Source organism: Hemitrygon akajei, chromosome 27 (genome assembly GCF_048418815.1).
Source record: "Hemitrygon akajei chromosome 27, sHemAka1.3, whole genome shotgun sequence".
Taxonomy (NCBI): domain Eukaryota; kingdom Metazoa; phylum Chordata; class Chondrichthyes; order Myliobatiformes; family Dasyatidae; genus Hemitrygon; species Hemitrygon akajei.
This window is the reverse complement of record NC_133150.1, coordinates 37,767,716-37,794,070: the sequence shown is the minus strand read 5'-3', so window position 1 is coordinate 37,794,070 and position 26,355 is coordinate 37,767,716. Positions and strand designations below refer to the sequence as shown.

At 44.8% G+C, this 26,355-nt stretch overlaps 1 protein-coding gene across 18 annotated transcripts in view; it reads right to left on the bottom strand.

The window, feature by feature from the left end:
* Positions 1-26,355, bottom strand: part of plekha6 (pleckstrin homology domain containing, family A member 6) — a 338,544-nt gene that overhangs the window by 143,168 nt on the left and 169,021 nt on the right. Inside the window, exon 1 of one of the 18 annotated variants that reach the window (XM_073030678.1) lies at positions 1,329-1,463. The exons of the other annotated variants lie outside the window; for them this stretch is intronic. The gene's annotated coding sequence lies outside the window, so the exon portion shown is untranslated. Of the gene's footprint in view, positions 1-1,328; positions 1,464-26,355 lie in introns of those variants that run through there. 18 annotated transcript variants of the gene reach the window in all.

The following is a 26,355-nucleotide window of genomic DNA, read 5'->3' as shown; positions in this document are numbered from 1 at the left end:
CCAACTGTGGCTGATGAGCCCCATCTGCCTGAAGTGGCTGGTTTTACACCATCAGTAACGCACGTTTGCCCCTTTCTCCTGTCAGAGGAAATGGTTCCGCCTCACGTGAAGGCCAGAAGCTGGACTTGGTTACCAGAGGCCATATGAGAGGCACGTCATTGGGAGCATTGAGTAGGTAGTGGGAGCTTATCCCCATTACCACTCCCGGCTATAACAATCTTACTCATAAACAATGCCTTTCTTTGTCACTCACATTCCATTACTCTTTAGAGGGATACTAAGCTGAAGTGAGAACTGACTGCACAGGGAGAATGAGTATCATGTAAAATTTTACACCGGTGAGTCAGATGGGCTTGTTCATTTGAAGATTTATTTCTGTTGCCCGGAGGCGATGGGTATCAGTGGCAGTAAGGTAACCTTTCCCAGTATTAGCCACCAGAATCTGGTTAAAGGCAAGAAACATGCTCCCTCTGTGCCTTCCCTATGATTTCACAAATTATTCCTCTCCCCACACTGTTGGGAGTTTTTTTTCCTCTGAACCTGCTGCAGAATCCTCTTTTTCAGAAAAGGCCGCCTACTAACGTTCTATTTAACACTCAAATAGCTGTCACAGGAGGGAGATCTTTCTACCCCACATCTGAGTCTTATTCAGGCCGCGGAGATGAAAGGATATCCCCGTAAACCACTCGTCTGGCCCATTCCAATTAGCTTGCACCTTACAACTAAGGTTGCAGTAACCATTTTACAAAGGGGTCCATCCAGCTGACTGAGATTTATTTATCACAGGTACAATGAAACACACAGTGAAATGCAACCCACAGCCAACACAATCGGGATGTGCTGGGGGCAGAACACAAGTGTCACCACACATTCCGAGATCAAGACATGTCCACAATGTTCTGCTGAACTACAAAAACAGCAGCAACAACAGCAGAACTAGCCCTTTTCCCACCCACACCCACTGACAGACCTCCAAACTCAAGGATATTAAACTGTAGCTGCTGCTTTAATCATTGTTAGTACATTATTTTAGCTGGAACGCTGACAGGAATACATCACCACATCATTCCTTGTAACCAGATCATGCTTATACCAGGTGGGATTGCCAAGTAGAGAGGATAAAACACACAAGACCCATGCACAGAATTCCGACATCCCACACCTATTCCTGGAAGGTGCAGAAGTTTTTAAAGTAAGCATGACTTTGTTCCAAGCTGACGAACACCTTGCACTAACCAAGGCTCACAGTCCATAAGTCAATGTTGTGTCAGCCGTAACTCCAGCACCTGGAATACACACACGTGACAGAAGATTCTTCAGCGACTTACCCTGTGAGTCCAGGACCTGCTGCAATCACTGGCCCTTCATGCGCCCTTTCATAGGTCGGCACGAGTCAAACACCGCAATGGTTGGGTTTTCTGAAACTGGATCCCTGCTCACACATAAACAGCACACATATACCAAGGCTGCCAGCCAACTTTGCTACCTGTCATTCTGAGCACGCTCAGTTACAAGGAGCCAATAGTCAGCAAGAGCAGGCTTGGCGGCCGCTGCTGATTAACCCCTTGTTTACTGATTTGGAGTAAGCACACTGTTAAACATTTAACACTATTCCTGTCACCCACAAGGGGAGGGGACCATTTGAACCAGATCACCTTAAATCTCTAATTAATATCTTAAAGGCAGGTCTATGTTGGCAACACTTGTAGGCTGCCTCAGCACAATCCTTGGACGGTGTTGTTGTTAACTCAAAACAACACATTTCACAGTAGTTTTTGATGTCATAATATATATGTGGCAAATAAAGCTGAGCTCTATCTTTTTTTCCCTTTACACATTTGATATTTCTAAAGCACCTTCTGCGACTCCTGCAGGACAAACAAAACCACTTTGTAGCCAGTGAAATACTTTCTGAAGTGCAGTCACTGTTATGATGCAGGCAGCACACAGAAAGATCCCGCAAGAACAGGAAAAACTAGTCATGCACACATAACCTGTCTGATTGATGCTCAATTAGCCATGGTACCAGATTTAAATTCTCTGATTTTCATCAGAACAGATAAAAATAAAACTTCAGCTTTATTTGTCAAATGTACCTCAAAACATTGAAACATACAGCGAAACACGTCATTTGCGTCAATGACAAACACTGTCTGAGGACTGTCCTGGCGGTTAAGCTTCCAGGGCCAACATAGCTCACCCACAACCCGCTAACCCTAACCCTACAATTCAGGAATGTGGGAGGAAACTGAAGCACCACACAGTCAAGGAAGGAGAGAAAGTACAAACTCATTACAGTGGCAGGAATTGAAACACGACTGATGATCGCCAATGCTCTAAAATGTTGCTCTAACCATTACACTGCCATGCCATCTTCACTTCCTGGAGACTGAGAAGAAAGATAATTTGACACTCACAGTACCGCACTGGAGCATCTGCCTGTTTTTAATCTGCTCAAGAACCCAAAGTGGGAATTGATCCCACAACCAAGCAAGAGTGAGCTGACATTCTAGTGACCAGCCTTTACCTTCTTGGACTCTTCTACTTCAAACCAGTCACTTTCTCCATTCAAGTCCTACATCTGCAGGGATTTGAATCCAGGTTTTTTGTTTACTTCAGACTGGAATGACCAGTCCACCAACAACACTTTACACCCATTCTCGCAGAGGCATATTTAAACTCTTGCTTTCGCCTATCCACAATGGAGGCTCAAAATGCACGTAAAAAGCATTTGCCCTGTGAGAATTAATAATCGTCAAATCTGTAAGTGACAAAGTCTGCTCATCAGAGCCTAGCCCCTGTGAGAATTAATAATCTTCAGACCTGTAACAATGACAAAATCTGCTTATTAGAGCCGAGTCTCCAATCATCTCAGATCTCCATACAAATGGAGCAAGGGCTTTCAAGGTCAAGACTGGTGTGCAAGAGAAATGATGCACAGGCTTCATCCATTCAGAAGAATTAAAGTGTCACTTTAAGAAGGAAAGCAATACCAATTTATCTTATTGTACTGAATCAACACTCATGACCACGATTGAGGCTGAAACTTAAAAAGACAGGCACGTACATGGGTGGTACAGTAGCACAGCAGTTTGTATAACACTGTCACAGCATCAGCATTTGAAAGGTTCAGGTTCAATTCCCATCGCTGCCTGTAAGGAGTTTGCACCCGTGACCGTACAGGTTCCCTCCACGTGCACCAGTTTCCACCCACATTCCAAAGAGGTATGGGTTAGGGTTAATGAGTGTCACCATATACTACACTGAGATTCATTTTCTTGCGGGCAATCATAGTAGAAGCAATGAGCAAAAGAACCGCAAACTGCAAGAACAAAAAAAAAACAAATAATATTACTAAATATATAGTAAATAAATAATACTGAGCACGAGTCGCTAGGTTGAGCAATCAATGTTGAGGTTAGTGAGCTAAATGGCCTTTCATGTGCCATTAACTTCTCTGATTCTGAAATAAAATGCATTACCTTCAATAGAACATAGATGTTCTGCCCAACTTTTAATCTACTCTGGAGTTAATCGAAGCCTTTTCTACCACATAGCCCTCCATTTTTCTTACATCTACGTGCCTATCTAAGAGTTTCTGAAGTGCACCTAATATATCTGCCTCTACCACCACCCCTGGTAGTGTGTTCCACGCACCTACCACTGTCTATGTACAACTCCTGCCTCTGACATTCTTCTAGAGCACTACAGCGCAAAAGCAGGCCTTTCAGCCCATCTAGTTCTGAACTATTATTCTGTCTAGTCCCACCTACTTCACGCAACCCAGAAGTCCTCCATATCCCTTCAATCTACATACTTATCCAAACATGTCTTAAATGTTGCAACCCTCCCCCTTCTGAGTGTATAGACATGTGAAACCCATTTTAAAAAACTCATAGTGGGTCTGCATTCACTCTCTCTCTTTCTCTGTTTTCAACATGTCTCACTCATACATATGGGTGTGTGTAAGACGGTGGACTTATCAACCCCCCAGTCAGATAGAAAGGAAGAAAGGATGTCAGGGGTGCTGGGCAGTCATGGATACTATATATTCTTCAGTCTACATTGAAAACTAAATAATCCGGCCATTGTCAGGATGATGTTTATGGAAGTTCCCCATGTGCAAACTGGCTGCCACATTTCCAGCAGAGATGATAATTCAAAGCAGGGCAAGTCTTCTGCTGTAATGAGCCTTGGAACAATTTGATGTGCTCTATAATCCATATTGTACTGTTCTTTTTAGGTGACATCCAGCTCCTGCACAAGAGATACCTTTACAGTAACCTCCTCCATATATATATGGAGAGAGATAAATAACTGTGGCCTTTTTATACAATACTGTACAAAAGTCTTTAACATAAATGTATATCTATGGTGCCTAAGACTTTTGTACAGTACTGTATATTGGTTAAAATAGGAAGTTGGTTGGGAAACAGAAATACGAGTACTTAGCTTTGTATTAGCTCAGTAGTATGAAGTGTTATTTAGTTACTGGAAAGACATTATTTACAAAATTCTTAGGCACCCTAGCTATATACATAAGTGCCTTAGACTTTTGCACAGTACTGTATGTAGCAGCTGAGGAAAGTATTTCCTTTACCAGATGAGACAAGTTACATATTCCATGAGGGCTGGTGTTGAAACCTCTCACTATCAGAAAAATCTGTAAACAGATTACATCATCCAGTATCCCAAACTCCACTGCCAGTAATAACCTCATCGGATGGAAAGTGGAGCAGTCGGATGCACGATGCATTACAGTGTGTGTTTGTTTTCATTAATCATTTACACACACCATCGATCTCCCAGAGTCTCGGGGGCAGCTATCGAACCAGATTGATTTCTTGCCGCACAATCATTCTCCCATTTTAAGATGGCTGGCATTGGTCGACTTTACAGCTAAAACATTTGAAGAGCACAATGTAGGAACAGGCCACTCAGCCCACAATGTCCGTGCTGAACACGATCCTTTCAGCTACAGATTTGTTTATTTATTTATCAATCATACGTACAGTGAAATGCTCACTTTGCGTCAACAACCAACACAACCTAAGGATGTGCTGGGGGGGGCAGCCCACACATGACCATTCTCTGCATATTTAATCCTTTATTGCTGCTGTTTAACGATTTAATCAACTGCTTGTTTTATTACAATAGTGGCAGTAACATTACACTGTCTTACATAAATATACACCTCACAGTTTACGTCAATCTTCAGGCCATGCCAATCAGAGACTTGGGCTAATATTATGTTGTGACTGTATGTGCTCGCTTGTAACTATATGTGCTGTGTGTGACTGTATGTAGTGTCCTTGGCCCCAGAGGATCAATGTTTCATTTAGCTGTAAACATGTGTAAGGTTGAATGACAATAAACTTGATATTCATGAGTTTAACTATCTCTTGAACACCACTGTATTGTGGTTCATGTGAAAATCCGCAAAGCAAACAGCATTATGAAAGACCCCACACACCCCTCACACAAACTCTTCTCCCTCCTGCCGTCTGGGAAAAGGCACCGAAGCATTCGGGCTCTCATGACCAGTCTATGTAACAGTTTCTTCCCCCAAGCTATCAGACTCCTCAATACCCAGAGCCTGGACAGACACCTTACTGCCCTATTGTCTTGTTTATTACTAATGCCTGCACTGTTTTGTGCACTTTACGCAATCCTGGGTAGATCTGTAGTCTAGTGTAGTTTTTTTTTTCTGTGTTGTTTTTTACGTAGTTCAGTGTAGTTTTTGTACTGTGTCATGTAACAACATGGTCCTGAAAAATGTTGTCTCGTTTTTACTATGTACTGTGCCAGCAGTTATGGTCGAAATGACAATAAAAAGTAACTTGACTTGACTTGAATAATAAACCATTACCAATAATGCAGCAATCCTTCACCACTAAACCCCTTGTGCCTGTCTCTATTCTTGGGCTCAAGGTTCTAGACACACAGGACTGAGAGCAAACCCAACGCAATCAGGTCTTACTTGCAGCAACAGCTCTTCTAAAGAGCTACTCCCATTGCAAAGGCAGTGCACACATCCCTCCACAACTTAAACAATGGTTAAATAGGCTCTTGGTAAGATGCTGGGAAGGTGGCAGATTGTGTGCCAACCTCACGCTGATGTCTGCCTGTCCGATTAAACTGACTCTTTCCAGTTTCATTTCTCCCGTTGGTTTAATTGGAACTCTACAGGGGATTAGTTTCCTTCAACCACGTCAGCTCAAGAGGGGAAGGCAAGTACGACACAGTCTACTTCGTCACGATCTCACACTTTGTTTACCTGCACTGCACTTTATCACAAACATGAGAAAGTCTGCAGATTTATTACAAAATACTATTAATTGCACATTTAGATGGAGACATAATGTAAAGAATTTTACTCCTCCTGTATGTGAAGGATGTAAGTAATAAAGTCAATTTAATTCAGATGCTGGAAATCCAATGCAACGCATACAAAATGCTGGAGGAACTCAGCAGGCCAGGCAGCATCTATGGAAGTGAGTGAATAGTCGACGTTTCGGGCCGAAACCCTTCATTAGTCTTGCACGTTGACTGCACCTTTTCAGTAGCTTTCACACTTTACCCTGCATTGTAATTGTTTTACCTCATTCTATCTCAATGCACTGTGTAATGATTTAATCTGTATGAATAGTATGCAAGACAAGGCATTTAGTATATCTTGGTACATGTGACTACAATAAACCAATACACCAGAGACAAAAGTTGAACAGCTACTTTCCTACAGCCATCAGGTTCTTCAACTCGCTGGAACAACCAGTAATCCTACTTGCAACAGAACATTATCGGTCACCTCCTGCATCATCATGGACTGGTATAACTACATCAGGGCTGCTTCCTGCACCCACGCGGAGCTCGTCGACTTCACCAACTTTGCCTCCAACTTCCACCCTGCCCTCAAATTTACCTGGTCCATTTCTGACTCCTCCCTCCCTTTTCTTGATCTCTCGGTCTCTGGAAACAGATGTCTATTGTAAACCTACGGACTCTCACAACTACCATCACAGACTCTCACAGCTACCTGAACTATACCTCTTCCCAAACTGATACTTGGAAAAAAGTCACCCGCTTCTCTCAATTCCTCCGTCTCCAGCATATCTGCTCTCAAGATGAGGTTTTTCATTCCAGAACAAAAGAGAGTCCTCCTTTTTTCAAAGAAAGGGGCTTCCCAAACCCCACCATTAACATTGCCTTCAACCGCATCTCTTCCATTTCACGCATGTCTGCTCTTACCCCATCCTCCTGCCACACTACCAGGGATAGGGTTCCTCTTGTCCTCAGTTACCACCCCACCAGCCTCCGCATCCAGCCCGTAATTCTACATAACTTCTGCCATCTCCAACAGAATCCCACCACCAAGCACGTCTTTCCCTCCCCTGCCCACTTTCTGCTTTTCACAGGGATCACTCCCTTGTCCATTTGTCCCTCCCCACTGATCTCCCGCCTGGCACTTATCCTTGTAAGTGGAACAAGTGCTACACCTGCCCCTACACCTCCTCCCTCACTACCACTCAGGGCCCCAGTCCTTCCAGGTGAGGTAACACTGTTGAGGTCATATACCGTGTCCAGTGGTCCTGGTATGGCTTCCTCTATATCGGTGAAACACGATGTAGATTGGGAGATCACTTCGTTGAGCACCTACACTCCATCCACCAGAAGAAGCGGAATATCCTAGTGGCCACCCAATTTAATTCCATTTCCCATTCACGTTCCGATATGCCAATCTATGGCCTCCTCAACTGTTGCGATGACACCACACTCGGGTTGTCAGGTTGTAGGAACAACACTTTATATTCCACCTGGGTAGCCTCCAACCTGATGGCATGAACATCAATTTCTCTAACTTCCAGTAATGCCCCCCTCCTCCACCATTCCCATTTCCTTCTCTCACCTTCTTTCCTTGCCTGCTCATCACCTCTCTCTAGTGTTCCTCCCCCCTTTTCTTTCCTCCATGGCCTCCTGTCCTCTCCTATTAGATTCCCTGTTCTCCAGCTCTGTATCTCTTTCACCAATCAACTTCTCAGCTCTATGCTTTACCCCTCTCCCTCCCGGTTTCACCTATCACCTTGCGTTTCTCCCTCCCCTCCCCCCCCACCTTTTTACTCTACCCCTCATCTTTTTTTCTGTAGCCTTGCTGAAGGATCTTGGCCCAAAATGTCAACTGTACTCTTTCCCACAGATGCTGCCTGGTCTACTGAGTTCCTCCAGCATTTTGTGTGCGTTGCTTGGATTTCCAACATCTGCAGATTTTTCTCTTGTTTGCGATTGGAATCTGATCTTGTCTCACTTCACTCATTTATTCCTCCGTCTTCAGTTTAGGAGGATTAATGGCGCCTAATGGAGACTCCTTTGCTTGCATCTCCGGAAACAGCTCTATCGCCAACTTTATTATCTCTATATTCCCCTTTCAGGGTTCTTTGCGGGAATGGGACCCACTCTTGGGGTTTCACGAATGCCCATTATTCGGCACACCAAGGGCTCAGCCTAAGAGCTTCACTCACTTTTGGAAGTAGGAAATTTCATGGCTCTGGAGATGGGGGGATCGGAGGTCGGTGTCCAGGCAGAAGAATGGTGTGTCATGGGAGATGGAAGATCCAAGGCTGTGTGCCCAGAGACCCAAGATCTTTAGGCACGGAGCTCGGAAAAAGTGACACAATGGACTTTATAAACATCGAGTTAAAAGTTGCTTGTTATGTCTCCCTCTCACTGTGAAATGGAGATGCCTCTTTCTCCAGAAATAGGCTATGGTATTTCGAATACCAGGTGAACGTGAAGTCTTTGGGCTACTGCAAGTCTGTGTCGTTGCTGTTGCTTTGCACACGCTTGAGTGCTCGAGGCTGGTGCCAATGTTTTTTTTGCCGGTTGGGGGGGGCGGGGATTGTTGCTTGCTGCTGCTTATAAGCGGGGGAGGGGAGCTGCGGGGGAATTTTGGGGTTCCAACATTTAACTGTCGTTCATTCTTTGGGGGCACTTCTCTGCTTTTGTGGGTGTTTGCAAAGAAAAAGCATTTCAGGATACATATTGTATACATTTCTCTGACTTTAAATGCACCTTTGAAAAGACATGAGATTACGGTACTACTCTAACCCATGTAAAGCAGGTATTTACAATGCATGCGGCACAGCTTAATTAAAATAAATTTCCCATATTTACATGCAGCAAGTGATTTCATTAGTCCAGAACACTCAAAGACCATTGGCAAGCCGGGTGTAGCATCATTCAGCTGCACAACAGCCCTCAGGAAGAAGCTGCTCTTCAGTCCTATTGCCTTGGCTGAGATGTTTCTATATCTCCTACCAGACACCAACAGAATCAACAAACTCATTCGTAAGGCCAGCGATGTTGTGGGAGTGGAACTGGACTCTCTGACGGTGGTGTCTGAAAAGAAGATGCTGTCCAAGTTGCATGCCATCTTGGACAATGTCTCCCATCCACTCCATAATGTACTGGTTAGGCACAGGAGTTCATTCAGCCAGAGACTCATTCCACCGAGATACAACACTGAGCGTCATAGGAAGTCATTCCTGCCTGTGGCCATCAAACTTTACAACTCCTCCCTCGGAGCGTCAGACACCCTGAGCCAATAGGCTGGTCCTGGACTAATTTCCACTTGGCATGATTAACTTATTATTATTTAATTATTTATGGTTTTATATTGCTATACTTCTACACTATTCTTGGTTGGTGCGACTGTAATGAAACCCAGTTTCCCTCGGGATCAATAAAGTATGTCTGTCTGTCTGTACCAGATGGTAGGAGGTTGAACAGAGAGTGTCTGGGATGGGCTGGGTCTTTCATGATGTTACAAGCGTGCCGTAGAGTTCCCAGGTCCCGTAGTTGAGTCCCAATGATGTGCTGAGATATCTTAGTCACCCTTTGGAGTGCTCTATGATCTGTACTCCTGCAGCTGGAGTACTACACTGTATTGTATCTAAGGAAGCTTTGGGTCCCTTATTTAAGAAAGGATGTGCTGCCATTGGAGAGGGTCCAGAGAAAGCCTACGAGAATGACCATGGGAAAGAAAGGGTCCGTGCATTTGGAGCGTTTGGTGGTCAGGGCCTGTCCTCACTGGAGTTCAGCAGAATGAAGGCAAATCTCATTGAAACCGATTGAATATTGAAAAGCCTATGTAGCGTGGACGTGGAGAGGATGCTTCCATTAGTGGGGAAGTCTAGGATCAGAGGGGCAGGGAAAATATTGACTGAATAGCAGAGCAGATGCGATGGGCCAAATGGCCTGGTTGTGATCCTGTGTCTTAATATCACTTGTGTATAATTTATGCTCTGTGTGCTGTCTGAATTTCGATACCTGTAACGCAGGCAGATCTTTCAAAGTACCCATGCCTCACTGTACTTGCACATGACAATAAACTTGACTTGGTCCAGGAAAAGGTGGGATACGAGAACAACCATCACCACAGCCTTTCCAGTTCACCACAGTCTGGCCCTGCTTTGTGGTTCTCTGAAAATGGAGGCAGAATGGGATACGGGAGCAACCAGCAACTCCTCCTGTCACCTCTGCATTTCCATTCACCGCAGTCTGGGCCTGCTTTGTGGTTCTGTGTAAATGAAGATGGGGACCTGAGATAAGTGCTATACACAGGCGGGGATGGGAGAGGAAGGCAGCAAAATTGCCACGGTTAAAACCCGCCCATTGCTCCACCCTAACCCTAACAGACAGTGAGTCACCGAAACAGAATCAGTTATGTTGCAACAAGGAACACTTATGAGAAACATCTGTTTAATCGAATTCCTTTCTCTGAAGAACTGAAGCGCGTCTCATTAGAGGGATAATGGGGGCGATCTTCCTGTGTTGAAACATTCCACTCAGGGTTGCTAATCAAGGGGTGTGAAATTTTTCAGTCACCTGGAATTTCACCCAGTCATCGAAAACACAAACACAGCTGCTTTTCGTCACTCACTATCCCCCTCCCCACCTCCCCAGTGCCTGGTCAGAAAACCTCTGGTTCAACGAGTTGACACACCCAGCCCCTCCATCCCTAGCCGGCGATTCAGAGCCGAGGGAGCCATCCGCTGCCATGGCAACTTTAGATGAAGCATGTTATCGGACCCGGTCAGGTCACTATTCCTATAAGCGCCACAGTAACCTAGCCATTTGCACAATGTTATTACAGCTCAGCTGGAGGTCGGGTTTCAATTCTAGCATCCTCTGTAAGACAAAGTCTGGATGTTCGTCCCGAGGGTTTCCTCCGGGTGACCCGGTTTCCTCCCACACTCCAAAGACATAGCAGTTAGTAGGTTAATCGGTCATTGTAAATGCTCCTGTTAAACTGGCTGGCGTGGATCAGTGACATGGAAAGGCCTATTCCACACTATATCTCTAAATAAATGAAAATTAAATTAACTTGGCAGCAATTTTAAAACAAAATGGCTGTAATCACACCTCTGTTTGTGGGATCTCGCTGTGCACCACTGCATTTTCTACATTGAGATCAACTGGCAGCACCAAAAGACATGACTGGTTGTCGTCAAACTGCGGTTCATGGGATCTTTCTGAGAACATGGCAGACAGCTGCATTTCCACCATACAGACCCCGTTTGCACAGAAACAAAGACACCGTGAAGTTGTTTGTGAAGGTCACATTATGTTTCTTATATTTTCTACTTTAAAGCAAACCCACCAAAATTTAATCAATAATAATCAACCCATTTTGTTATGTTCACCAGCAGATCAATGACTCCATTTTGAAGTATTATAACAGGCAGGAGAGTATTTAGTGATGTCTCAAGAGGCTTCTTAGGATTATAAATTCTTCTTTATCCTCTGCCATTGACTCCTCACCTGCACAGAGTTTCAAGTGACTTCTCATCAGTGAGAGAAGATGAAGCGAGTTCAAGATTGCCTTCGTCTTCTTAGAGTCCCACACACTTCGAAGCCAAGACCAGGTCAAAGGCCTTCCGTTCTGACAAATGAAGCCTAGCCTGTAACGTTAGCTATTCTTCTCCTTCCACAGAAGCTACCTGCCCTGCTGAGTCTTTTTCCCCCAGCATTTTGTTTTTATTTCAGAGTTTTATCATCTGCAGCTTTTATTTTTCCCCATTTAATAATTAAGATAGGTGTTCAAGCTTGGAGGGTAGTGACATTGTGGTGAGATCCTTCCAAACCATTCATGGAAGAGGACTGTAATACTCATTGTCAAGTTCCTTACTGTAAAAAGTATGCTTCCTATAGTGGGGAAGTCTAGGACCAGAGGGCACAGCCTCAGCATAGAAGAACATCCCTTTGGACCAGGGGTTCCCAACCAGTGGTCCACAGACCACTTGCTTAATGGCATTGGTCCATGGCATAAAAAAGGTTGGTAACCCCTGCTTTTGACAGAGAGGAGGAGCAATTTCGTTAGCCGAAGGGTGGTGAATCTGTGGAATTCATTGCCATAGACTGCTGTGGGAAATCCAGTCTTCGGGTATATTTAAAGCGGAGTCTGATAGGTTTTTGATTAGTAAGGGTGTCAAAGGTTACAGGGAGAAGGCAGGAGAATGGGGTTCAGAGGGAGAATAAATCAGCCATGGTAGAATGGCGGAGAAGACTTGATGAGCTGAATGGTCATGATAAGGTACCACGGCACTGGCATCACCATTAAACTGTCCAGCTTGGCCTAATTATTTTGTTTATGTCCTATGTCACAGAGTCGTACAGGCCCTTCGGCACACCGAATCCAGCCTGACCATCAAACACCCATTTACAGTGATACCGTTTTGTCCTCTCAAGATTCCAGCTAACTCCTCTGCGATTCTACCAGTCAGCAACACCTAAGGGGCAATTTATGGCGGCAATTAAACTACAGACCCATGAAGAAACTGAAGCTCCCATACAGTCATAGGAAGGAAGTGCAGACTGCACTGGAGGTCAAGATTGAACCTGGGTTACAGAGGTGTGAGGTAACAACTCCAACCTTAGTCCTGACAGTTCCCCTCTACAAAACTTACTTTTTCCAAGAACTTCCCAGAAGGGACAAATGAAAGAGGGATTTCAATTACCCTCCATATAAAGGAATTCCAGTGAAACATAGAACATAGACCATAGGACACTACAGCACAGTGTAGGCCTTTCAGCCCATGTGTTGTGCTAACCTTTTAGCATACTCTGAGATCAACCTAACCCTTCCCTCCTACAGAGCACTCCAGTTTTCTATCATCCATGTGCTTTACTGTTTCCTAAATGTCCCTAACGTATCTGCCTCTACCACTACCCCTGGCAGGATGGTCCACACATTCACCACTTTCTGTCTGAAAAAAAACTTGCCTCTGACATCATTTCCCCCCCCCCCCTTTACTTTCCTCCGATCAGCTTAAAATTATACCCCCTGGTATTTAAAAAAGTCTCTGGCTATCCACATGAACTGTGCATTTTATCATCTTGAAACCATGAACCAGCGCTATTTCTGGCTTCACACACTTAGATAATTCAAGTATGCATGAGCCCCTTGCAATTACACTTAGTAGCCAAGGAGAAGTCCCCAAATTGTAGTACCTTCCTCCGCCAGATTAACAGGTCCAATCCCACAACATCTGGAGGCCCCAATCAGACAGCCAGAATAAATGAAAGAAGGAAACCCTACCATTAACAGGCGACTGTCTGCGTATGCTGCCCACAACTCTCTGCTCTGAGGGCAATGAAGATTTATTTTTAGTACTTAGAGTCCAGACTGAGAACCAGTGCTCAACTACCTCAAAATTACAGTGCAAACTGTCTCAATGAGAGGCTGAAGGTGGGAAACTGAACTTAAAAACTCAAAACGGAGAAGCCTACAAGAAGTGGTGGATCCAGCCCTGTCTGTCACAGGTAAAGCCCTCCACACCATGGAGCACATCCACCATCAAGGACCCTCATCCATGCCGTGCTCTCTTCTTGCTGCTACCTACAGGAAGGAAGTACAGAAGCTCACAAACCACAGGTTCAGGGACAATTATACTCCTCAGCCGTCAGGCTCCCAAACCAGTGTGGACACCTTCACTCACCTCAACAGTGAAATGACGCCACAACCTATGGACTCTCTTTCAAGGACTCTACAACTCATGTTCTCAGTACTGCATATTTGTTTGCTTTTTTTGTATTTGTACAGTTTGTCTTTACACATTGGTTGTTTGTCGTCTTTGTGTGTAGTTTTTCATCGATTCTATTGTATTTCTTTGTTCTACTGTGAGTGTCTGCAAGAAAATGAATCTCAAGATAGTATATGGTGACATTTACATACTTTGACGATCAGAATCTCAGGGCTCCTTCTTAACACGTTGACAATCAGTACTACCACTCACACCAAATTTAAATCAAAACTCAATATTAAAACTCCCATTCCTGATTTTTTTCCCCAAAATATCATTATTGGAACTCCTTACTCATCTTCCACACTGCTCCTGTGGTCTTTAAGCCCCAGCTTGGTATCTCCCTCTGGCTATTAAATCTCCCTCGTTGTCAGTAGTTTTCAACCTCATTGTTGTTCTGCATGTACCCCTCTAGAAAACCCAATGGGGGCCAATGAAAAGAGAAACTGAACAAAGGGCATTGTAAAACGGGAACTGAACAAAGGAATAAGCCGTATTCCAGAGGAACTCAATGGGTTGAGCAGCATCTGTGAGAGGAAGGGAACTGCCATTTCAGGTTGAAACCCTCCAATAGTCTTGACCAATGTTGTTCAGGAGGCACTGTAGGATTTGAAACCTGCTGTATGGTTTGCCACGAGCCAAACACTTCAATGTTGCAAGAATCCCAGCAATGAAGGGGCAGCACAATAGTACAGTGGTTAATGTAAAGCTAATGAAGCACCAGTGACCTGGTTTCAATTCTGTGATGGTCTGGAAAAAGTATCCACATTTTCACTCTGACCACGTGGGACTCCTTCCTGTGATCCGTTTTCCTCCCATATTCCAAAGACGTGTGGGCCAGTAGGTTAATTGGTCACACGGATGAAATTGGGATTGTTGGGCTGCTTCTCCAAATAAATAGAACATCATAACATCTTCTCCCAACCGGATCTCGGAATGAGAATGTTAAAAATTGCAGATGCTGTAAATCTAAACCAAGAAAGGCAAATGATGGAAATCGTGAGCACGAGAAAATCTTGAGATGATGGAAATCCAAGCCAACTCACACAAAATGCTGGAGGAACTCAGCTGGTCAGGAAGCATCTATGGAGAGGAATAAATAGTCAATGTTTCCAGCCGAGACCCTGCTTCAGGAATACTCGGCAGGTCAGGCAGCATTTGAGAGGTCTCAACCTGAGACCTAGTCAGACCTCACGCCCGAGGTCACCTGTCCGACCTGAAACACTAGCTCTGTTTCTTGAACCACTGATGCGGACCGAGTTACTGACTGTTGGCAGCATTTTCTGTTTTTGTTTCAGCCATTCTTAAATACTTAACTCTATTCCTGAATGGTTAGAGGGTCAAATGCCAAGTCAGAGCCTCCTTGTAGTTGGGTCAGCCCAGAGCTGCACAAGTTCTAATGCACCAATCTCTCTTCCCCTTCCTCAGAGCAACTAAGGATAAAATAACCAATTCTGGGCTTAACAATGCCAACCTCATCCATAAGACATAGGAGCAGAATTAAGGCAAGTTGGCCCACCAAGTCTGCTGTACCATTTGATCTATTTTATTTTTCCTCTCAAACCCATTCTCCTGCCTTCTGTTGTAACCTTTCAGAGTCTTACTAAGAACCTATCAATTTGGCTTTAAATACACCCAATAACTTGGCCTCCACAGCCATCTGTGGCAATGAATTCCAGATTCACCAACCTCTCGTGAAAGAAATTCCACTCATCTCTGTTCTAAAGGGACATGTTTCTATTCTAAGGTTGTGCCCTCTGGTCCAAGACTCTCCCACTATAGGAACCATCCTCTCCACGTCCAGTCTGTCTTGGCCTTTCAATATTTAGTAGGTTTCAATGAGATCTTGCCTCATTCTTCTAAATACCTGCTAGCAGAGCACCAGAGCCATCAAATGCTCCTCATATGTTAACCCTTTTATCACAGGACCATTCTCATGAACTCTGGCCCATCTCCCATGTCAGCACATCCTTTCTTAGACAGCAGACCCCAAACTGCTCACAGTTCTGCAATTGTGTGATGAAGTGAGGCTGAGGCTAGGGGCCTGCTCTGGGCCTATGGGCTCACTTTCATTCTGAATGCTGTTGCCTGCGTTCACATTTTGTATCATTTGCTCTTTTTCCCTCTCTCTCTCTCTCTGCACACTGGGTGTTGGTCTTTCTCTTCCTTGGGCATTTTCGGGTTTCATGTTTTGTGACCGCCCGTATGGAGGCGAATCTCAAGGTTGTACAATTTATACATACTTTGATAATAAATGTTCTTTGAACTTAGAAATGCATACTGACCAATTCCTTATAAAGCCACACACACACACACGATAAAAAGGATCTCAGTATGGATCTGAAGTATTTTGTTCAGCCCTGTTCTGCATAGTCCAAGTCCATGGTGATATCAGATACTCTTTGATGCTTATCCCATTGAAAAGGGCTTTCAAGACACATAACAATCTGTCGTCTTATCTCCCAAGCATGCAGATGGAAGAACCTTGCACGCAACAAGTCAACTCTGCTCCAGTCACACTGTGTCCCATTAGTTTAAACAACTGGGTTGCCCAATGCCATTATGAGGTGGCATTGCTGCCAAATCTTTTACTGACTGAAAGGCTTTTATTGTGAAACAATGTAAAAAATGCAAAGGAAGCCCATTAGGATTGGGCAAAAAAAAGGAGAAAAAGACCCCACTGATATCCGAGTGGTAAACATAAGAGATTCTGCAGATAGTGGAAATCCAAAGTAACATGCACACACACACACACAATGTTGGAGGAACTCAGCAACACAGGCAGCATCTACAGAGAGGAATAAAGAGTCAATGTTTCTGGCTGAGACCTTTCATCAGGACCTGATGAAAGGTCTCAGCCCGAAGCGTTTAATTTTTATTCCTCTCCTTACTTGCTGCCTGTGTGCCGAGTTCCTCCAGCATTTTGTGAATATCCGAATTGTTAACAAATCCTTTCATTTTTTGGCTGCTAACACTTTTGCTGAGTCTATCCTTTTCTTCCCCCTCATTTCCTTTTATCTTGCTTTTATCCCAATTTGTGCCTGTTTTGTAACAGACCAGCTTTGTTACCAACTATGTGGCTGGCCCTAATCCTAAAGCCTGTTTGTTTTACATTAGGCAAGCACACTCGGACAGCTGTGTGTTGTAACTTGACAAAAGTTCAGCGCTTAATTAAGGGGCTCGAGATGCACTCCAACTGCCCTTTCTACACACTCCCTCATTGCACAACAGTGCAAGAACTATTAGTGTCCCCTTGGGGAAGCTCCAGTAACGCACTGGTCAGCAAGCTACCGATCCAACTCCACATTGGATCATCTCTCACCATAATCCCAAGGAGCACAATCAAAAGAGTCAGATGCACAAGGCGCTGGAGCAATTCAGCAGGTCAGGCAGCATCTGTGGAGAGGAATAAACAGTTGACATTTCAAGCTTTCATCGGGACTGGAAAGGAAGGCGGGGGGGGGGTAGATTAATAAGGCGGGGGAGGGGAAAGATTAGTGTAGCCGCTGACCCTCTGTGTCTTAAGGCTTGTTTTGATGAAAGATCTGCAATTTGAAGTGTAAACTCTGCTTGTCAGTCTGCAGATGCTGCCTGTCCTGCTGAGGTTTGTGGTCACATTGCGAGCTGAAGGTACTTGGGTTCAATACAGAATCTGGGCTGGCCCTCAGATATCCTACCTTTGAGGTTCACCATTAAATAAGTCCCAGAACGCCTCCTCGTTTTTTCAATCACCAAAGGGAATTCAGCGTATCACAGCCAGCAGGCCAAACTCCATCAACAAACCGCACTGTGTGGAAAGGCCTTCCATGCTTGTTTAGATAACAGCAAAGGCATTCCCAAAATAAACAATTAATTGGACATGAACAAGAGAAAATCTGCAGATGCTGGAAATCAAAGTAATACACATAAAATTCTGAAGGGACTCAGCAAGCCAGGGAGTATCTATGGAAAAGAGTAAACAATCGACGTTTCAGGCCGTTCTGATGTGGTTTCTCAGCCTCAAACATCAACTGTTTATTCTTTTCCATATGATGCTGCCTGACCTGCTGAGTTCCTACATTAAATTCATTGGAGGTGAAGTTCATTGACACTTGGCTGACGCTGTGACAAGCTGCGCCTGCAGTCAGATAGAAAGCTGCAGTTCCTTGGGCTGCCACGGGGTGGCGCTCCAACGCTGAGTTGGTATCACCTGGAGTCCCCAGGAGGACCTGAACCTTTTGTCGGACCAGATCTCACGTCAAGCGGAGTTCACAGGCACGTACAGCTTCCACCCTTGGCTTACAAACAACCAAGGGAAAAGCCCCTTTGGCCTTTCACCCCTCAACCTCAAGACAAATCTCATGGTTGTGTAATATATACATACTTTGATAACAAATGTACTTTGTACTAGTTCCTTGAAATTGTCCAATAATTCCTATGTAATCATGAAAATGCTTCTATTCTTTGCATGGTAGGTCACAGATCATAGAAAATTACAGCACAGTACAGGCCTTTCAGTCCACAATGTTATGCTGTAATGGTCTACGTTACAGCATAACATTTTTACCCACTGTAAGACCAATCTAATCCTTCCCTCCTGCTAAGCCTTCCATTTTTCAATCATCCATGATTTATTCAGCTCTGCCACCACCCCGGCACTCACCTTTCTGTGTGTGAAAAACAAACCTCTGACTTCCCCCTTATACTTCCTTCCAATCACATTAAAATTATGCCATTGTGTTTGCCATTCCCTCCCTCTGCAAAAAGTCTCTGGCTATCCACTCAGTCTATGCTCCCCATCAAGTCACCTCTCATCCTCCTCCTCTCCAAAGAGAAAAAGCCCTAGCCCACTCACACACAAAACGCCGAACTGAAGGGTATTGGCCTGAAACGTCATCCGTTTACTCTTTTCCAGAGATGCTGCCGGCCCTACTGAGCTCCCCCAGCATTCTGTACGCGTTGTTTTGTACTTCCAGCATCTGCAGATCTTCTCATGTTTTGTCATTTCCTAGACTGCTCAACCTTTCCTCATAAAGCCCGCTCTCTAATCCAGGAAACATCCCAGTAAATTTCCTCTGCACCCTCTCTAATGCTTCCACATCCTTCCTACGATAAGGTGACCAGAACCGAACACAATACTCCAAGTGTGGTCTAAACAGGGTTCCTGTTGGAAAATATACAGTAGCGGAAACTTAACTGGACCAGTCTCAATAACACTGTGGCTCAACTCCTGAGAGCCCAAAATCCTTCCATTACCTACGAGGCACAAGTTAGGAGCAGGGTGGAATACACCCTATTTGCCTGGATGAGTGCAGCTCCAACACCTCTCAAAGAGCTCAGCACTACCCAGGACACAGAAGCCCAAAGATCATTCCAAACAGCTACTGCAGAACTGGAAATCCAGAGTAACACACACACACACACACACACAAAATGCTGGAGGGAGTCAGCAGCCTCTATGAAGAGGAATAAACAGTCAATATGTCGGGCTAAAAGCCTTCATTAGGATATTCCAAACATGCATTCAGACTGTCTCATCTACATAATAGATTGCAGTCACTCAGCAAGGCTTTACTGACAGCACCGCCCAACTGTACTGCTGTTGCCAAACAACACATCTAGTCAGCACAGAAGCATAATGCTATTACAACTCAAGGCATTCTAGCATTTTGGAGTTCAACTCCAACGCCATTCTGTACGTCCTTCCCGAGGATGCATTGGTTTTCTCCAAATCCTCCAGTTTCCTGTCACCGTCCAAAGACGTACTGGGTAGGTGAATTAGTCATTGTAAGTTGCCCCAAGGGTTAATCAGATTTGTCAGAGGTTGCTGAGGTGGCATGGCTGTAAGGGCTGGGAGGGCCCACTCCACATTGAAAGGTTAAATAAATAAATACAGTGCATGTCATCGGCCGCAACTTGTTGATAACCTGATCCTTCCAAGGGCGAGAAGCATAGGTGTCTAAAGGTCGGAAAACCCCACCTAGCAGCATCGTGGGTGGATCTTCACCAGAAGGGTGGCAGTAGATCAAGAAGCTGGGCCATTTGCGCCACAAGGAGAAAAATTAAAGATGGAAATTTAATGCCAGCAACACTTAAAGAATAAAAACAATCTGTTTCCACTGGTCTTTCAGGAAGTTCATTTTAATTCTCAGTATACTCTCCCCTCTGTTCCCCCTCCCACTACTTTTTTATTTTCTCCCACATCCCCCCTCCCAATTCTGGTGGCCCGCTCACTCCTTATCTTCAACCCCCCCTCCCCCCCATCCTCATGATCAGCCCATCATTTCCTTCCAATTCCCCACCTCTTTCCCTTTATTATGAAGACAAAATCAGTGTCAACATTTTCAGGACTTTGCCCTTTGTCTTTCACCTGAAACCATAATTCTGTTGCTACACACACAAAATGCTGGTGGAACTCCCCAGGACAGGCAGCATCTATGGAAGTGAATAACAAGTTGACATTGCAGGTCGAGATGTTTCTTTGGGACTGGAGAGGAAAAGGGAAGAAGCCAAGATAAGAATGTGGGAAAGACGGAGGAGGAGGAGATAGAGGTGATAGGTGAAACCAGGCGGGTGGGGAGGGGGATGATGTGAAAAGCTGGGAGATGAAAATGGTAGAGACAAAGGCTGGAGAAGGAGGAATCTGACAGAAGAGGAAATGGGAGCAAGCGAAGGGGGTGGGCATCTGGGAGAGGTGATAGGCAGGTGAGGAGGAGAGGTAAGAGGTCAGAATGGAGAAATGAAGAGGGAAGAGGGAGGGGAAAATATACCAGAAGTTGGAGAAATTTATGTTCATGCCATCAGGTTGGAGGCAATCTAGCTAGAATATGAGATGTTGCTCCTGCAACTTGAGAGTTGCTTCATTATGGCAGAAGAGGGCCAACATGTCGGAAGCGGAATAGGAATAGGAAATGATATGGTTGTCCTTTGGGAAATTCCACTTTTTGTGGATGGAGCTGATGTTCTGCATCCATGGAAGGTCTCACCAACGTAGAGGAGGCCACCACAGGAGCACTGGATACAATAAACAACCCCACCGAGTTTGCATTTGAAATGTTCCCTCACCTGGAAAGACTGTTTGGGGCTCTGAACGGAAGTGAGGGAGGAGGTACGGGGCTTTTGCTGCTTTTGGGGTAAGTGCTGGGAGGGAGGCTAGTGCGGGAGAAGTGAACAGGCTAAGAGAATCATGGAAGGCAGAGGGTGGAGGTAAAGATAAATTTGGTGGCAGGGTCCCATCAAAGATGACAGAATTTGCATGCTCAGGAAATGGAGGAGATGTGGGTGAGGGCAGTGTCAATAGTGGAGGAAGGGAAACCCTGTTCTTTGAAGGTGGACATCTCCGATGTCCTGGAAAGGAAAGCCTCATACAGGGAGCAGATGTGGCAGAGACAAAGCAACTGAGAGAAAGGAACGGGAATAAAAGAAGTGAGGAAAGGGAATGGGGTTCTTGCTCCACAAGTGCTGGGCATCTCAAATATTTCCTGTTGTTCTATTTCAGAACTCCTGCATCAGCATGATTTTGATTTTCGAACTGGAAGTTATGTCAGTGGTAGTGAGGAGGGAAGAGAGACGGAAGCCAGCTCAGTTTGTCTTTCAATCTCTCCTCTCCTCCACCACAGCACTGCTTCTCTTTTCCTCGCCGATCAACTTTTCAGTACGGGTGCCATGGTAGCACAGCGGTCAGCATGGCGTCGTTACAGCTTAGGGCTTTCTGGAGTTCAATTCCAGCATTGTCTGTAAGGAATTTACCCGTGACCACATGGGTTTCCCCGTGGGTGATCCAGTTTCCTCCCACAGACCAAAGATGTACTGGTTAGTAGGTTAATTGGTCATTGTAAATTGTACTGTAAGTAGGCTAGTGTTAAATATTTGGGTTACTAGGCTGAGCCAAAAGGGCCCGTTCCGTGTTGTATCTCTAACTAAATCAAATAAATAAAAACAAATCTACCTCATCTACTTCCCAGCTTCATACTTCATCCCCCTCCCTACCCACCCATCTTCCCCCTCACCTGGCCTATCACCTGCCATCTTGTACTCCTCCCCCACTACCCACCTTCTTAATCTGGCATCCGCTCCTTTCCTCTCTGGTCCTGATGAACGATCTCAGCTTGAAACATCCGATTGCTTGTTCCTCTCCATAGATGCCGCCTGAAGTGCTGACTTCCTCCAGCATTCTGCGCGAGCTGCTCACCTTCCTGCTGATTGCTGTGCCAACTCCTTTAATTCTGCATCCTCTGGTGATTACTTCTTCATTGTGCACCCTCCCCACCCCATACCGTGGGTTGGTAATAAAAGCAGAACATTCTGGGAACACTCAGCATTTGTGGAAAGGAAAACAGATTTAATGTTTCCGGCCAAATGGAAAACGATAGCACACAAGTTATTTTTTAAGTTGCAGAGAGGGTGGGGGAAGGTTGTAAGACAATAAGGGAATATCTCTGATAATGAAAGGCCAAGTCTGCTGCATGGATAAGTCATAGATGTATCTGGTTAATGAAGGCAGTTAAATTGGGAGAATAGAGACAAAGGAAGCAAAAGTATTAAACTGCAGTGTTGCAATATACGTCAAGACAGTTCCGACATTCCAGAGGCAGGGAAAATCTGAGCTAACATCACAGGTGAGTGTCATATTGTGGAAATAGCCAGTCCTGACATAGAATCACAGAGAGTTGTAGAATTCACTGTTGAACCCAGAAGGCTGCATTGTGTCCAGCCTGAAGATGAGGTGCTGTTCATGGATCTGTGTCTCAGAGACAGTTTTCATCACAACCTTCCCGATTCCTCCTGGAAGCACACACAGAATGCCAGAGGAACAGAGCAGCTATGGAGAGGAATCAACAGTCAACATTTCGGGCGGAGACTCTTGCTTCCTGATTCTCCGTGGAATCTCAGTTTAACCTGCTCTGCTCCATTCAGAACAGTCCAAGCTTCTCTAGTAACTGATGTTATCAGAAGGCAGGCTGTCAGTGACCAATGTGCACTCAGCTAAAGAGTAACCTTACACTGGGGGTGCAGGAGGTACCTAATAAAGTGGCCACTGTGTGTATGTTCATGATCTTGTGTTGCTGTAGCCCATCCACTTCAAGGTTCTCCACGCTGTGTATTCAGAGATGCTCCGCTGTGCATCACTATACAGATACTATAAGTTGTAATTTATAGTTACTTTATTATTATGTATTACAAAGTACTGCTACTGCCAAAACAACAAATGTCACAACCTCTGCCAGTGAGATTCTGATTCTGGCTGTGACAGTGCCCCGTGTAGATGTGTTTAATGGTGGGGAGGGCTTTACCCAAGATGGACTGAGCCGTATCCACTACTGTTTGTAGGGTTTTCCCATTCAAGGGCATTGGTGTTTCCAGCCCTCTGCTTCCCATTCTGCAGCACCTCCTGATCCAGCAGCACTTTTTATAGTCTCACCCTTCCCTAACTCAGTAACAACATCTGTTCACTCACTCGCTCACTCCCCCAAACCCCTGGATTCCAGACCCATTCCAAATCATGCATATTGTATGTCTGAATGTAGTCACTCCACCAATGGTGGCTCTGATGTCCGCTGCCCCTGAACTCTTGCAGTGTCCTTCTAATCACACATCTTGTCATCACTCTTCCTTAAAAACTCCCATAAATCTCTTTTTGACCAAGCTTTTCAACCTGCGATCTTCCTGGACAGACCAATGTTACTTTTCTGCAAATCAACACAGAGGCTGTGTACAAGAAGGGCCAGAGTTGCCTCTACCTCCTGAGGAGACTGAGGTCCTTTGGAGTAGGCAGGCCTCTCCTTCACATGATCAACCAGTCTGCTGCCGCCCGTACAATCTTCTATGCGGTGGAGTGCTGGAGCAATGGCATCAACACGGGAGATGCCAACAGGTTCAATAAACTGATTAGAAACGCTGGTTCTGTTATAGGAGTAAAACTGGACACGATGAAGGCTGTGGTAGAACAAAGGACCCTACGGAAAATCCTGGCAATTCTGGACAATGTTTCTCACCCTCTGCATGCCACCTTGGCTAAACAGAGGAGCACTTTTAGTAATAGACTAAGACAACTGTACTGCTCCAAAGAGTGCTATATGAGGTCATTCTTACCCTCGACTATTAGGCTCTATAATGAGTCAATCTATAGCCAGGGAGGTGATGGCCCCCTCCCGTTAAACTGTTTGAGGTAACTTATTTTTCATTCTTTCTCACTTCTCTTCTAATATTTGTATATCTGTGCATTTGTAATGCTACTGCAACACTGTAATTTCCTTTGGGATCAATAAAGTATCTATCCATCCTGAGATCCATTCTTATGTATAAAGCACTTCACAAATTCATGTCATACTTATCACTGGTGTTTACTGATCAGCTCAAATAATTGATCAATGGCAGGTGTTTGTTACAGTGTCACCAATTCACTCAAAGGGTTTTGGGCTCCGAGGTGTGAGTAGTTTTGGGCCCTACATCTGTAGTAGGAAAGGTCCTGAGGAATTTATTAAAATGATCCTGGAATGAAGGGGTAACATATGAAGAGTGTTTGATGGCTCTGGGCCTGTACTCGCTGGAGTTCAGAAGAAGGAGGGGGGAGGCTCATTAAAACCTACCAAATATTGAAAGGCCTAGATAGGGAGGGTGATTCCAACAGTGGAAGACTGTCGGACCAGAGACACAGCCTCAGAATAGAAGGACATCCCTTTGGAATTGAGATGAGTGCAAACAGAGAGATGTAGAGCATATGCAGGCGTATAGGATTCACCTAATTTGGCGTTGTGATCGGCACAGAGGTGGTGGGCCACACTGTTCCATGTTCAATTTTGATCCAAAATCTAGTTCCCACCACTGCTTAGTCAAGTATCCTGACCTTTGGAGATCTGCAAATTGTTTACAGGAAATCCACCCTCGATGAAGAAATTGATTTAATTTCAGGTCCTTTTATTTATACTTTATCAAAATAAAAGTATATTTTGGAAATTCCCAGCCTGTGTTGAGGGATCGAAGGGAACTAGAGGTAACAGTGAGAACATATTTTATGTTTTGAGTCAGTTTAATGAGGGAGAGGTTGTCCAAAGGTTGGAGCCTCGTTTACTGAACTCCATAACCTAATTAAAGTTATCAAGTACACGCTCCCTTGAGTTTGCGGTTGTCTTTGTGAAAAGATTTCTGAATTCCATTTCCAGCTGCCTTTTAAATTATACTTAATCACTTCAATGTGTAAGTGAACACAGGACTACCAGAAATCCCCACATCCTCATCATTCCAGAGGACTCCACATCCCTCTTCATCCATAAATTGCTCACCATTCAGGCTTTTCCCATCCCTTCCCTGTACCAGGGGGTTCCCACGTGAATGAGAATGAGAAGAATGAGGTGGGGGGGGGGGGATCACATTGGAACTTATCCAATATTGAAAGGCCTAAGTAGAGTGGACATGAAGTGGATATGGAAGCCCAGATAGTGCGGACATGGAGAGGATGTTTCCAGGAGTGGGGGAGTCTGAGACCAGAGGGCACAACCTCAAAATAGAAGGATGTCCCTTTAGAACAATGATGAGGAGGATTTCTTCGGCTAAAGGGTGGTGAATCTGTGGAATTCCTGCCACTGACAGCAGTGGAGGCTAAGTCATTGCGTATATTTGAAGGGGAGGTTGATAGGTTCCTGATTAGTAAGGGTGTCAAAGGTTATCGGGAGAAAGCAGGAGAATGCGGTTGAGCAGGAAAATAAATCAGACATGATGGAATAGCGGAACAGACCTGACGGGTCAAATGGCCTAATTCTGCTCTTATGTGTTATGATCTCACATCCTCCACTGTTTCCTGTTCACCCAAAATAGGCTGCTGTTCAAGGGAAGTAGTGAAGAGAGCAATGCCAAAGGTTAAAATGACAAATGGTACCCCTTCCACCTCACTGGGTGCACAATCGTGCTTTGCAGCAAGACCACTTCAGATGAAAGATCGTGGGCCCGAAACCCTCTTCCCCTCCCCGTTGCTGCTGCCCAACCTGCTGAGAATTCCTAGCCTTTACTGCCACTCCACTGCTTGGCTGCAAATAACCAAATGAAGTTGCTGCAGTCATGGCAACAAGATTTTACCAGTTAACTCTGCTGTGAAGTATTTGCATATTACAAACAAACTCTCGGGGAGATCAGCACCATTCAGTCCGAATAAACTCTGAGTATTCCTTTAACAAAGGCCCTCCACAGTGGTGATAACACCGAAATATAAATAAAACAAACACACACACAACAGACAGATATTACATTTTATATGCATGCATTACTATTTTATAATATGTAGAGCACCTCTGGTGGGGCATGG